General features: G+C 35.9%; 1 long non-coding RNA gene across 1 annotated transcript; it reads left to right on the top strand.

The window, feature by feature from the left end:
* Window positions 1-7,593: 7,593 nt before the first annotated feature.
* On the top strand, window positions 7,594-8,891 carry LOC123885174. Its single transcript, XR_006801094.1, has 4 exons — window positions 7,594-7,817; window positions 7,976-8,347; window positions 8,650-8,711; window positions 8,812-8,891. It is a non-coding gene; the product is annotated as an uncharacterized LOC123885174 (long non-coding RNA).
* Window positions 8,892-10,446: the final 1,555 nt, after the last annotated feature.

Below are 10,446 nucleotides of genomic sequence, written 5' to 3' on the forward strand. Positions count from 1 at the left end.
GAGCAAAAGTCTCATCAAAATCTACTCCTTCTATCTGGGTGTATCCTTGTGCTACAAGTCTGGCTTTATTTCTAGTAATATCACCATTTTCATCAGTTTTGTTCTTGTACACCCACTTTGTACCAATAACATTTATACCATCTGGTCTAGGTACTAGATCCCATACCTCACTTCTTTTGAACTGAGTTAGTTCCTCCTGCATAGCATTGATCCAGTATTCATCAGTCAAAGCTTCTTTAACATTCTTTGGTTCAATCTTTGATATGAAACATGAATTGGAAATTGCTTCTTTTGATCTTCTTGTTGCAATTCCTTGATTTGGATTTCCAATGACAAGTTCCAGAGGATGATTCTTCTGTGTTCTAATAGATGGTCCCTTGTTTGGTCTAGAAACCTCTGTAGTAGACTCAGAATGTTGATCAGGTTCAGGTTCAGTTTGATCATCATCAGGTGTTGGGACAGGTGTTATGACATCTGTCTCTTCAGCTGGATCTGCACTTGTTGTATCACTGTCATCAACAACAACATTAATTGATTCCATCATAGTTCTTGTTCTGGAGTTAAAAACCCTGTACGCTCTGCTGTTGGTTGAGTAACCTAAAAATATCCCCTCATCACTTTTGGGATCCAATTTTCTCCTAGGTTCTCTATCTGCCAAAATATAACATTTTGACCCAAACACATTGAAGTACTTCACAGTAGGCTTCCTATTCTTCCACAGTTCATACAATGTTGTAGCAGTACCTTTCCTTAATGTTACTCTATTGTGAATGTAACATGCTGTATTCATGGCTTCAGCCCAAAACTTGTAAGGAACATTTTTGGCATGCAACATTACTCTAGCAGATTCCTGTAAGGTTCTATTCTTTCTTTCAACCACACCATTTTGTTGCGGTGTAATTGGTGAAGAGAATTCATGAATTATTCCTTCAGCAGCACAAAAATCAGCAAATTTAGAGTTTTCAAATTCCTTACCATGGTCACTTCTGATTCTTACAATACCACAGTCTTTCTCTTTTTGAAGTTGTACACAAAGGTTTTTGAATTCTTCAAAAGTCTCAGATTTTTCCCTAATGAAATTCACCCAAGTATACCTAGAGAAGTCATCAACAATAACAAGAACATATTTCTTACCTCCAAGACTCTCAACTTGTATGGGCCCCATCAGATCCATATGTAGTAACTCAAGAACTCTAGAGGTGGACAAGTGTTGCAACTTTTGGTGCGACACTTTGGTTTGCTTCCCAATCTGACATTCACCACAGATATTGCCTTCCTGTATCTGTAAGATTGGTAGTCCTCTGACAGCTTCTTCTGATATGACTCTCTTCATGCTCTTCAGGTTAAGGTGTCCTAATTTTTGATGCCACAGCTTGACCTCTTCATTTTTAGTTAAGAGACATGTAGATACATTACCTTCTTCAAAAGGGATCCACAAGTAGCAGTTGTCTTTTGATCTAACACCCCTCATAAGGATGTCTCCTTCATTATTGCTGACCAGACATTCATTTTTTGTAAAGTTGACTTTCATGCCTTGATCACATAGTTGGCTTATACTGATTAGATTGGCAGTTAGTCCTTTTACAAGGAGAACATTTTCAAGTTTTGGTAGACCATGGTCAATAAGTCTTCCAATACCTTTGATTTCCCCCTTTGCTCCATCTCCAAATGTCACAAAACTTGTGGCATAAGATTTTACTTCCTTTAAATATTTTTCAACACCAGTCATGTATCTGGAACAGCCACTATCAAAGTACCAATCTTCTTTTGATGATGCTCTGAGAGATGTATGGGCAATCAGACTTTTCCCACTGCTTTCAGCTGTATACTCCTTGGTATTGGTTGCATCATCTTTTTGCTTCCATTCCATCTTTGTTTTAGTGATGGATTGATCAGGTTCTTGTGGAATTTCACTTGGATAACCATATAGTTTGTAGCAATAAGGCCTTATGTGCCCCTTCCTTCCACAGTGATGACATCTCCATGAATGGTACCTGCTTCTTGGTCTAGGTATAAACCTAGGTCTCTGCCATCTTTGCTGATGTGGTGCCACATGTGGCAACACTTGTCTCTGCTGTCTAGGAGACCGGTGTGGCGACATCCTGTCATGCACTTTTGAAGACGGTTGTTTACTCAACTCAGGCAAAAATTTCCCTTCTTTGTTGTAATCCATAATCCTATTAACATTTTTGTATTCATACCCAATGCCTATTTTGGATCTACTAGGGGCAGGCAAAGTTTCTAGGATTTCATCTAGATCACTTCCTTTGAATAGCCTAAGAACATGCTTCTTTAAATTCTCAAGATGAGAGTTTAATTCAGTTACCTCTTCATTCAGATGGGCTATCTCAGTCAGTTGTTTGATCTTGTCAGCTTCTAAGTTGATGATAGTTGCCTTCTGTTGCTCAATGATCTTTAAACTATCTTCCCATTTAGTACCAAATTCAGAGATTCTTGACAAATTAGCAGCTTTCTCAGTTTGCAACTTAGTGATTGTCTCTTTTTGCTCTTCAGAGACTCTGCAGACTTCTGCACTCTTCAGACACAGCTTTTTATATGATTCGGCAAGCTCATCAAAGGTTAGTTCTTCTTCACATGATTCAGTGTCAGATGTGCAAACACTTGTCAATACATGTATAGCTTTTGCAGTATCAGCTTCTCCTTCAGAATCTTCATCTGACCAAGTTACAGTTAACCCCTTCTTTTGTTTCTTCAGAAAGGTTCCACATTCACTTCTGATGTGACCAAACCCCTCACATTCATGGCATTGAACACCTTTATTTGGAGCTGATTTCTCATCTGTTACAGGTTTTCTGAAATTCCTGTAAGTGTTGCGACCAATGTCAGCTGCACCTGTCTTAGAGCGTTTGTCCATTCTCTTTAGCACCTTATTAAATTGTTTTCCCAGAAGAACCATTGCATCAGAGATGTTTTGTTCAGATTCTGTGTCACTCAGTTGATCTTCTTCTTCAGCATTTGAAACAAAAGCAATACTTTTGTTTTTCTTATCCATCTTTTCATTTGTGGCTACCTCATAGGTTTGTAGTGAACCAACTAGTTCATCTAGCTTCATATCTGTGATATCCTTTGCTTCTTCTATGGCTGTGACTTTCATGTCAAACTTCTTAGGTAGAGACCTGAGCATTTTTCTTACCAGCTTTTCTTCAGGTATCTTTTCACCCAAGGCATCAAATTGATTGTCAAAATCAAGTATGGTCATGTGAAAATCCTGAATGGTTTCATCATCATTCATTCTTAGATTCTCAAACTTAGTTGTTAGGAGTTGTAGCTTAGACATCTTCACTTTAGAGGTACCTTCATGAACAGTCTCAAGAATTGTCCAAGCTTCCTTAGCACAGACACACTTTTTGATGAGTCTGAATATGTGCTTGTCAACACCATTATATAGCGCATATAATGCTTTTGAGTTTGCAAGAGCAAGCTCATCTTCTTCTTTGGACCATTCTTCAGCAGATTTCAACTCAAGAGTTGGTTTACCATCTTTGTCCATCTTCACAGGTGGAGTCCATCCTCTCAGAATTGCCTTCCATGTCTTGCTATCAATTTGTTTTAGGAAGGCCATCATGCGGGACTTCCAATAGTCATAGTTTGAAGCGCCAACCAAGAGAGGTGGTCTGGTAACAAAACCTCCTTCTTTGTCCATCCTTGCCAGAAATGATTTCCCTGGAGCTCACCCTAAAATTCAGAACAGGGTGCCTGCTCTGATGCCAATTGAAATTCCTGGCACACAGTGGACAGGTGTTGCTCAAGGTGTAGCAACACTTGTCTGTTGTAGACAGATGTTGTTACCGGTGCGCCAACACTTGTCTATAAACAGAGCAAATAACATAAAACAATACAAACAGTAAAGTAAATAACACACAAGAGTTGTTAACCCAGTTCAGCCTAAAGCCTACTCTGGGGGATACCAATCCAGGAATGAAGTCCACTATCAGCAGTATTACTTCGAAGCTAAACTCACCCGTTTACAACTTCTCACTTAATTACTACCCAATGACACTTCTACCTAGGAACTCCTAGATATGAGACCCCGTCCCAATTCCCACCTTAGCAACACAGACAGCGCTGCTATTCAATTTCACAAACACAACAGGTGGAGACACACTCCTAAGAAACTAGGATTCACTCTTGCTTAAAAGCTTGCGAGTAAACCACACAACACAATAGAACAATCTCCGTACTTCAAAGCTTAGGAGAAGTTCACACTTACAACTCAATAACACTCAGGTCCTAAGCTTGCATCAATGAGACACAAGAAAGGCTCACAATTAACACTCTAAAATCCTAAAACACACGCTTTGTAAGACTCGATTTTAGATACTTGAAACCATATGCTTGCCTTCGTATTTATAGTAGTAGAACGACTTGGGCTTCAAGAAAAAATTAGGGCTTCTAGAATTGCGGCAGCAGTGATATATTTTTGAAAACAATAGTTATATTTTTGAAACCGCAAAAATATATTTTCCAAAAATATAATTCCTTTGGAAAATAAAACTAGGGTTTAGCTGCCTCATGAAACACATTAAACACGTGCGCCTTCCTCTGTAAGAAACCTTGAAACAATTCTTCAAACAGATCTTCAAAAGATTGAGTAGAAAATAATAACATCCAGCTGGCGCGCGCAGAACAGAGTCAGGTGTTGTTCCAAAGTGTAACAACATTTGTCACAACACTTGGGGTCAGCACACTTGTCTCAACACTTGGCTAAAATATGTTTTTGCAAAATGTAGCCAATCATACAAAAACCCAACAACCTCTAATATCCTTCTTTATCGGATAAATATAATTCGATATACTTCTTTATTGGAATATCCAATATCCTATTTAATTCATGAATGCATGTATATGTTTTTCATCAATTCACTCACAATTATATAGCATAAAGCTCTTCCTTTACTATGTGGAACACTATCCAACATACTTCATCATTAAGATTAAACAAAACCTAAATATCCTTAATTTATATTTCATACACGATTAACAATCATATAACGATTAGCAATGAGCATTATAAGCATCAACATGCATCAACAATCATGTAAGAATACCATTAAACCATGTTACAAGTGCCTAATTACACTTACAAACATCAACAAATATTGTTGTCACAGAGGCCTTCGCTGAGCGAAGGCTCAGCGAGACATGGCGAACCTCACCAGGGGATCACATGCTCATGGCGAGCATTGGCGAGCTTCAGCGAACTATTCGCTGAGCGCGGGCTTAGAGAGCCTAAGCGAACCTCACCAGGAAGTAACCTGCTCATGGCGAGCTGTGGCGAGCTGTTCGCCACACGTTCGCTGAGCGAAGGCCTAGCGAGTGCCTCCTGTCAGGACAGCTCAAAACTTGCGTTTTCTACACCAAATCACCCAAAAATCTCATTTTTCATGTTATAAATCCCAAAAGAGTTTGTATTCAAGCATAACAAACATAGATAAACACAAAAGGACAGTTCATTTCTCAGATCTACGTCATAAACATCGAAAAAGTAAAAATTGACACTTTTTCATCAAAACTCTCAAGAACACAAAGTTCTTGAGTTTAATCTTTCATAAAACTCGTTTTTAACCATTATTTCCGTTCACTAATCACGTTAAAAGCATGTTAAGCATATTAAGAACCTTAGGAACGATTTCCATCGAGAAAATCCGTCCTAAGCTAAAACGAAAATGGGGTGGAGGAAGTTCGGGTGAGGAGAAATCGACATTCTCCCCTTCCTCGGGTCACCCACGATTAAGGAACCTACTCTCATACCTGGATTCGAAGAAAACACGACGAAAATCTCGAATCTCTAGCTTTTTCCTCTTGCCCTAGCTCCCAAACTCTCCTCCTCTCTCTCAAGAACACAAGAACAAAAGAGAAATGAATTTCTCTTCTCCCTCTCATGGCCATATGGCGCCACACACACACACAAGGCCCATTGGGCCTCAAGCCCAATTGGCTTGGCCCAATAACACGTTAACTCACTCTACTCACTTAATAACTAAAGTACTCGATAAATAACTAAAGTTATTAACTTAATTAAAATTCTACGTTAATAAAATATTTTAACACACAAAAATTAATAATTTGAAAATTGGGTCGTTACAACTCTACCCTCCTTAAAGAATTTTCGCCCTCGAAAATTACCTGGAAATAACTCTGGATACGAACTCATCATCTTGCTCTCCAATTCCCAAGTCGCATTCTCACCAGCGGGTCCTCCCCATACCACCTTCACCGAGGCGATATCTTTGTTTCTCAACCTCTTCACTTCTCTACCTTCGATCCTCAAAGGCACAGTCTCAACACGTACTACTACAAAATATAGATTTAATAGCACATATTTAATAGCGCTTTTTTAAAAGTGCTATTAAAACCCTACATGGAACCCCTTATAATAGCACTTTTAAGAAAAGTGCTATTAAAGCCTTGTACCCATTCAAGCTATAATAGCACTTTTGGAAAAAAATGCTATTAAAACTACAAAAGCAGAACACAATAATACCATTTTTGAAAAAGCGCTATTAAAGGTAATATCATATAATAGCGCTTTGAAGGTAAGTGCTATAGTAAACAAATTAAAAATAAAAATCTGTCGTTGTTGGGTGTCGAACCTATGACCACTTGGTTTTTGTGTTGTTGAATAATAATAATAATAATAATAATAATAATAATAATAATTAAAAAAATAAAAATAAAACAGAGATCAAAATTGAGAAAGGACTTCTCTTCTCTAAGTTCCATTCCATCGTTCAAAATTGTAGGGCCATTCATGAACACCATTGATTATTTTGATTTCGGCGTCGCCGACCCCGCAATGTAGAAGCTTGGTTATGATAAGCAAATTAAACAACTAAAATCCCTAAGCTTGATTCTAGCATAGATAGGGGAACTTCTTTCAATTTCAAGCCTGGACATGTACAGGGTGAGTGCCCAATGTTTTGATTAGTTCTATATATTTTTAATTTTAATAACATTGATTCATATTATATGGGATTGTTAATATTAAGGTGTGTTTTAGGTTCTTGCTAGAAATGCCAAGAATCAATATATCTGAAAAGGCTTTGGGCCCATTCCTGTTGCTTTACGGGAGCTCAAAGGTACGTAATTTCATTGCTATTTCTGCTATGTGCATTCTCTCATGAATAGTGTACCTTAATGTCTGGCAAAACTCACTCATTGACAATACAACACAATTTGATGGATACATATAATCAAAATAACAATTAAATTTAAAAAGTGAGAAAATAAGAACTTACATATAGGTGATTATCAGGATTACAGAAAGGGTAACTATGTGAAGATTTCTTGTAACCAAGGGACTGCATTTTTGAGTGGCTAGTTTATCAGTTCCTATACATATAGGTGATTATCATATTTCAATTTTACTTTATTTGTTTTGTGAAAAAAAATAGCAGTTTCACTTTCTTTGTCAATTTTCTACATCGTTTAAATCAAAGTTGCATCACAGTGGAATATAGTTAGCAAAAATTTGCAGTTTGCTTTGAGTATTAGTGCTGGTTCGGTTTGTTGGTTTGTGAATGTATATGAGGAAATTTTTTAAAGAAAAAAATTGAAGTTGTAAATTAATCCTTGTTTCTGTTATGTTCTCGCCATAGATTAGATTAATTAGGTTGTTCTATCTTTCTGTGATTTTAGACATAGATTGTTGATCATCTTTGCCACATGAAAAAGTGTTAATCTTTTAATCTTGCTGTTGTGTTTATACAGTTGGAGCTGTTTGTTGCACATGAGTTTTGGGTAGTGATGGAATGGTTCTTGTAAAGCTCATATGCATCTTCTCCATAAACTTGCAGGTTACAATAAGTGATGATTTTCAATTTTAAGATAAAAAGCTAAATTTATAATGTTTTCAATCCCTATGTTGATGTCTCTGCTACTGTAATATAATTTAACTTACCATTAATTAGTTCTAGTTCATATAGTATGATTTATCTTTGTTTTTATTGTACAGGTAATTTGACATGCTTTGATATATGAATTAAGAAGTGGCCAAAGTAAGAGGTTCAACCTTTTGGTCATCATTTTCTACTTGGTTCAATTCTTGGGTTTCAGTTTTTGCTATTATATTTCCTCTGTATTGTGGTTTTCTCAAGTTGGGAGAATCTTGTGTATATGAGTGTGCATTTGGTGATGGATATTGGTTTGTTAAAAATGCTATTGTGGTGCATAATTGTATGCCTATGTGTAAGTCGTTTGAGTTCTTTTTAGTGTAGGTTCAAGTGTGTGTACAAGTGTACTAGAATTGTGAAACTAGTAATGGATTTAAAGAACGGATGAGTGGAATATATGTTCACAAATGTTATCCCCGGGGAAGTTGGATAATGTAAGTATACTCTTCTCTGGTTTGTGTTTATTCCAATTTTTAGTCATTATGATTGTTATGTTCCTGCCATAGAGCCTATTATTTTAGATTAAGTTGCCTACAAGTCTCAAGTTGCATCTTGCAGGTAACTTTTTTGTCCCACATTTCGTAACAACTTTAAGAAACATGCTTTTTTCGTTGTCCTGCGTTTTATACTCAACAATGTTATTGAATGATTTATATTTCTCCTCCAATGGCTTTTGCTACAACAGATCCTTTGCTGAAATTACTCTAACCTTGTATCCATATTCTAATATATACAGGTAATCGTCTTTAGTAAGAAATTAGCTTTATATTTGTTCCTTCAATGAGAGAAGTTGTCATGGTAAGAATAGTGAGATTTTGCTTTATATTTATACCTTTCAGTCTGTTTTTGTTTCATATATTTGCTACTCTTAATTCCTCTCATATTGTTTAATTTTTAGGGACTTCTTGGTAATATGAGAATGGTGTTGGCTTGCGAGCAATCCCAAGGCATTCAAGTTGATTATTAGTTTGCTGCGAGTAATCCTAAGATGTACAAGTTGATTATTAATTGATAGGAACATTAAGTGTAGGGATAGGTGAGTGAATATGGTTGTGGAGGTATAGCACCTTTGTAGTAGACATAATAAGTTAGTTTTGGTGGGTGAGACTTATGTATTGAATATCTATATGTATATACAATTGTATTGAATATTATTCATGTTAGTTTTTAATGAAATTATTTTTAAAATTTCAATTTAAGCTCCAGGTTACGTATAAAAAAAAAGGCTCCCTGTTGTGTATATATATAATTTTTTTTTTTTTTAAAAAGACCTACAATAGCGCTTTTTTTATAAAGTGTTATTAAAACATACAGAAAAAATAAACAGACATACTATAGCGCTTTAGTGTATAAGTGCTATTAAAGATAGGACATACGATAGCACTTTTAAAAGTGCTATAATAGGCACAGACTTATAATAGCACCAGCTTCTATAGCACTTTAAAGTGTTATTAAAGCCAAAAAAAAGTGCTATAGTAACACCCAAACCCCTTAAACGCGAATTTATTGAATATAAATAAATAAAACACTTAAGACAATCTAGGCGTCACATGGTAATAATACAAAATCACGGCATAATTAAAATCATGCTAGCACAACGGAGATTAAAAGCAAATAATTAACCTAGTGAATATCATGCAATAGTCATAATTGTTCGCACAATATCCCTAGGCTCTAGGCCATATCAACAAAGGATATGTTTACAACAAAAGATAGGATTAGCAAAGTTAAATATGCCATCACGGGCTTAATACAATCCAATCGAATAACCCGACTCGGTAAATACCTAATCAGAGCAATTCTATACAACCCATCAAAAGATATACAAAATATATCTAAGGAGTAATCTAAGCTAAACTCATCACCAAAAGCGCACTACCACGAGCACGAACAAACCTCTAACTCTGATCGGGATCCTCAACCTGAGAATCTGAACCCCCAACGGTCCAGCACATAACACAAAGCATGAGAGTTAGATCACATAATCAAAATACAAGTGCAAGTAAAATGATACTTAAACACTTCTTCAATAACATAAGCATGCCTCACAATTATACATATACATATACATATATTCACATCTATAATCCAATTAGAAGTTCTCAAACACATAATCGAATACCAAACTATCAAGTATCAATTATCAAATACCACAATTAGCCAAACATGTGTCACATATCATCTATCATAAAATGCACACATAGCCTAATGCAACTCTAATGCTTCAACTTCATGAATGTCACCCTAGACATTTCTAATGCATGTGGTACCATCTTCTTTATTAGAGTATCTCACCTCTAATATCCTTCTTTATCGGATAAATATAATCCGATATACTTCTTTATTGGAATATCCAATATCCTATTTAATTCATGAATGCATGTATATGTTTTTCATGAATTCACTCAAAATTATATAGCATAAAGCTCTTCCTTTACTATGTGGAACACTATCCAACATACTTCATCATTAAGATTTAACAAAACCTTAATATCCTTCATTTATATTTCATACACGATTAACAATCATATAA

This window comes from Trifolium pratense, linkage group LG5 (assembly GCF_020283565.1).
Source record: "Trifolium pratense cultivar HEN17-A07 linkage group LG5, ARS_RC_1.1, whole genome shotgun sequence".
NCBI lineage: Eukaryota > Viridiplantae > Streptophyta > Magnoliopsida > Fabales > Fabaceae > Trifolium > Trifolium pratense.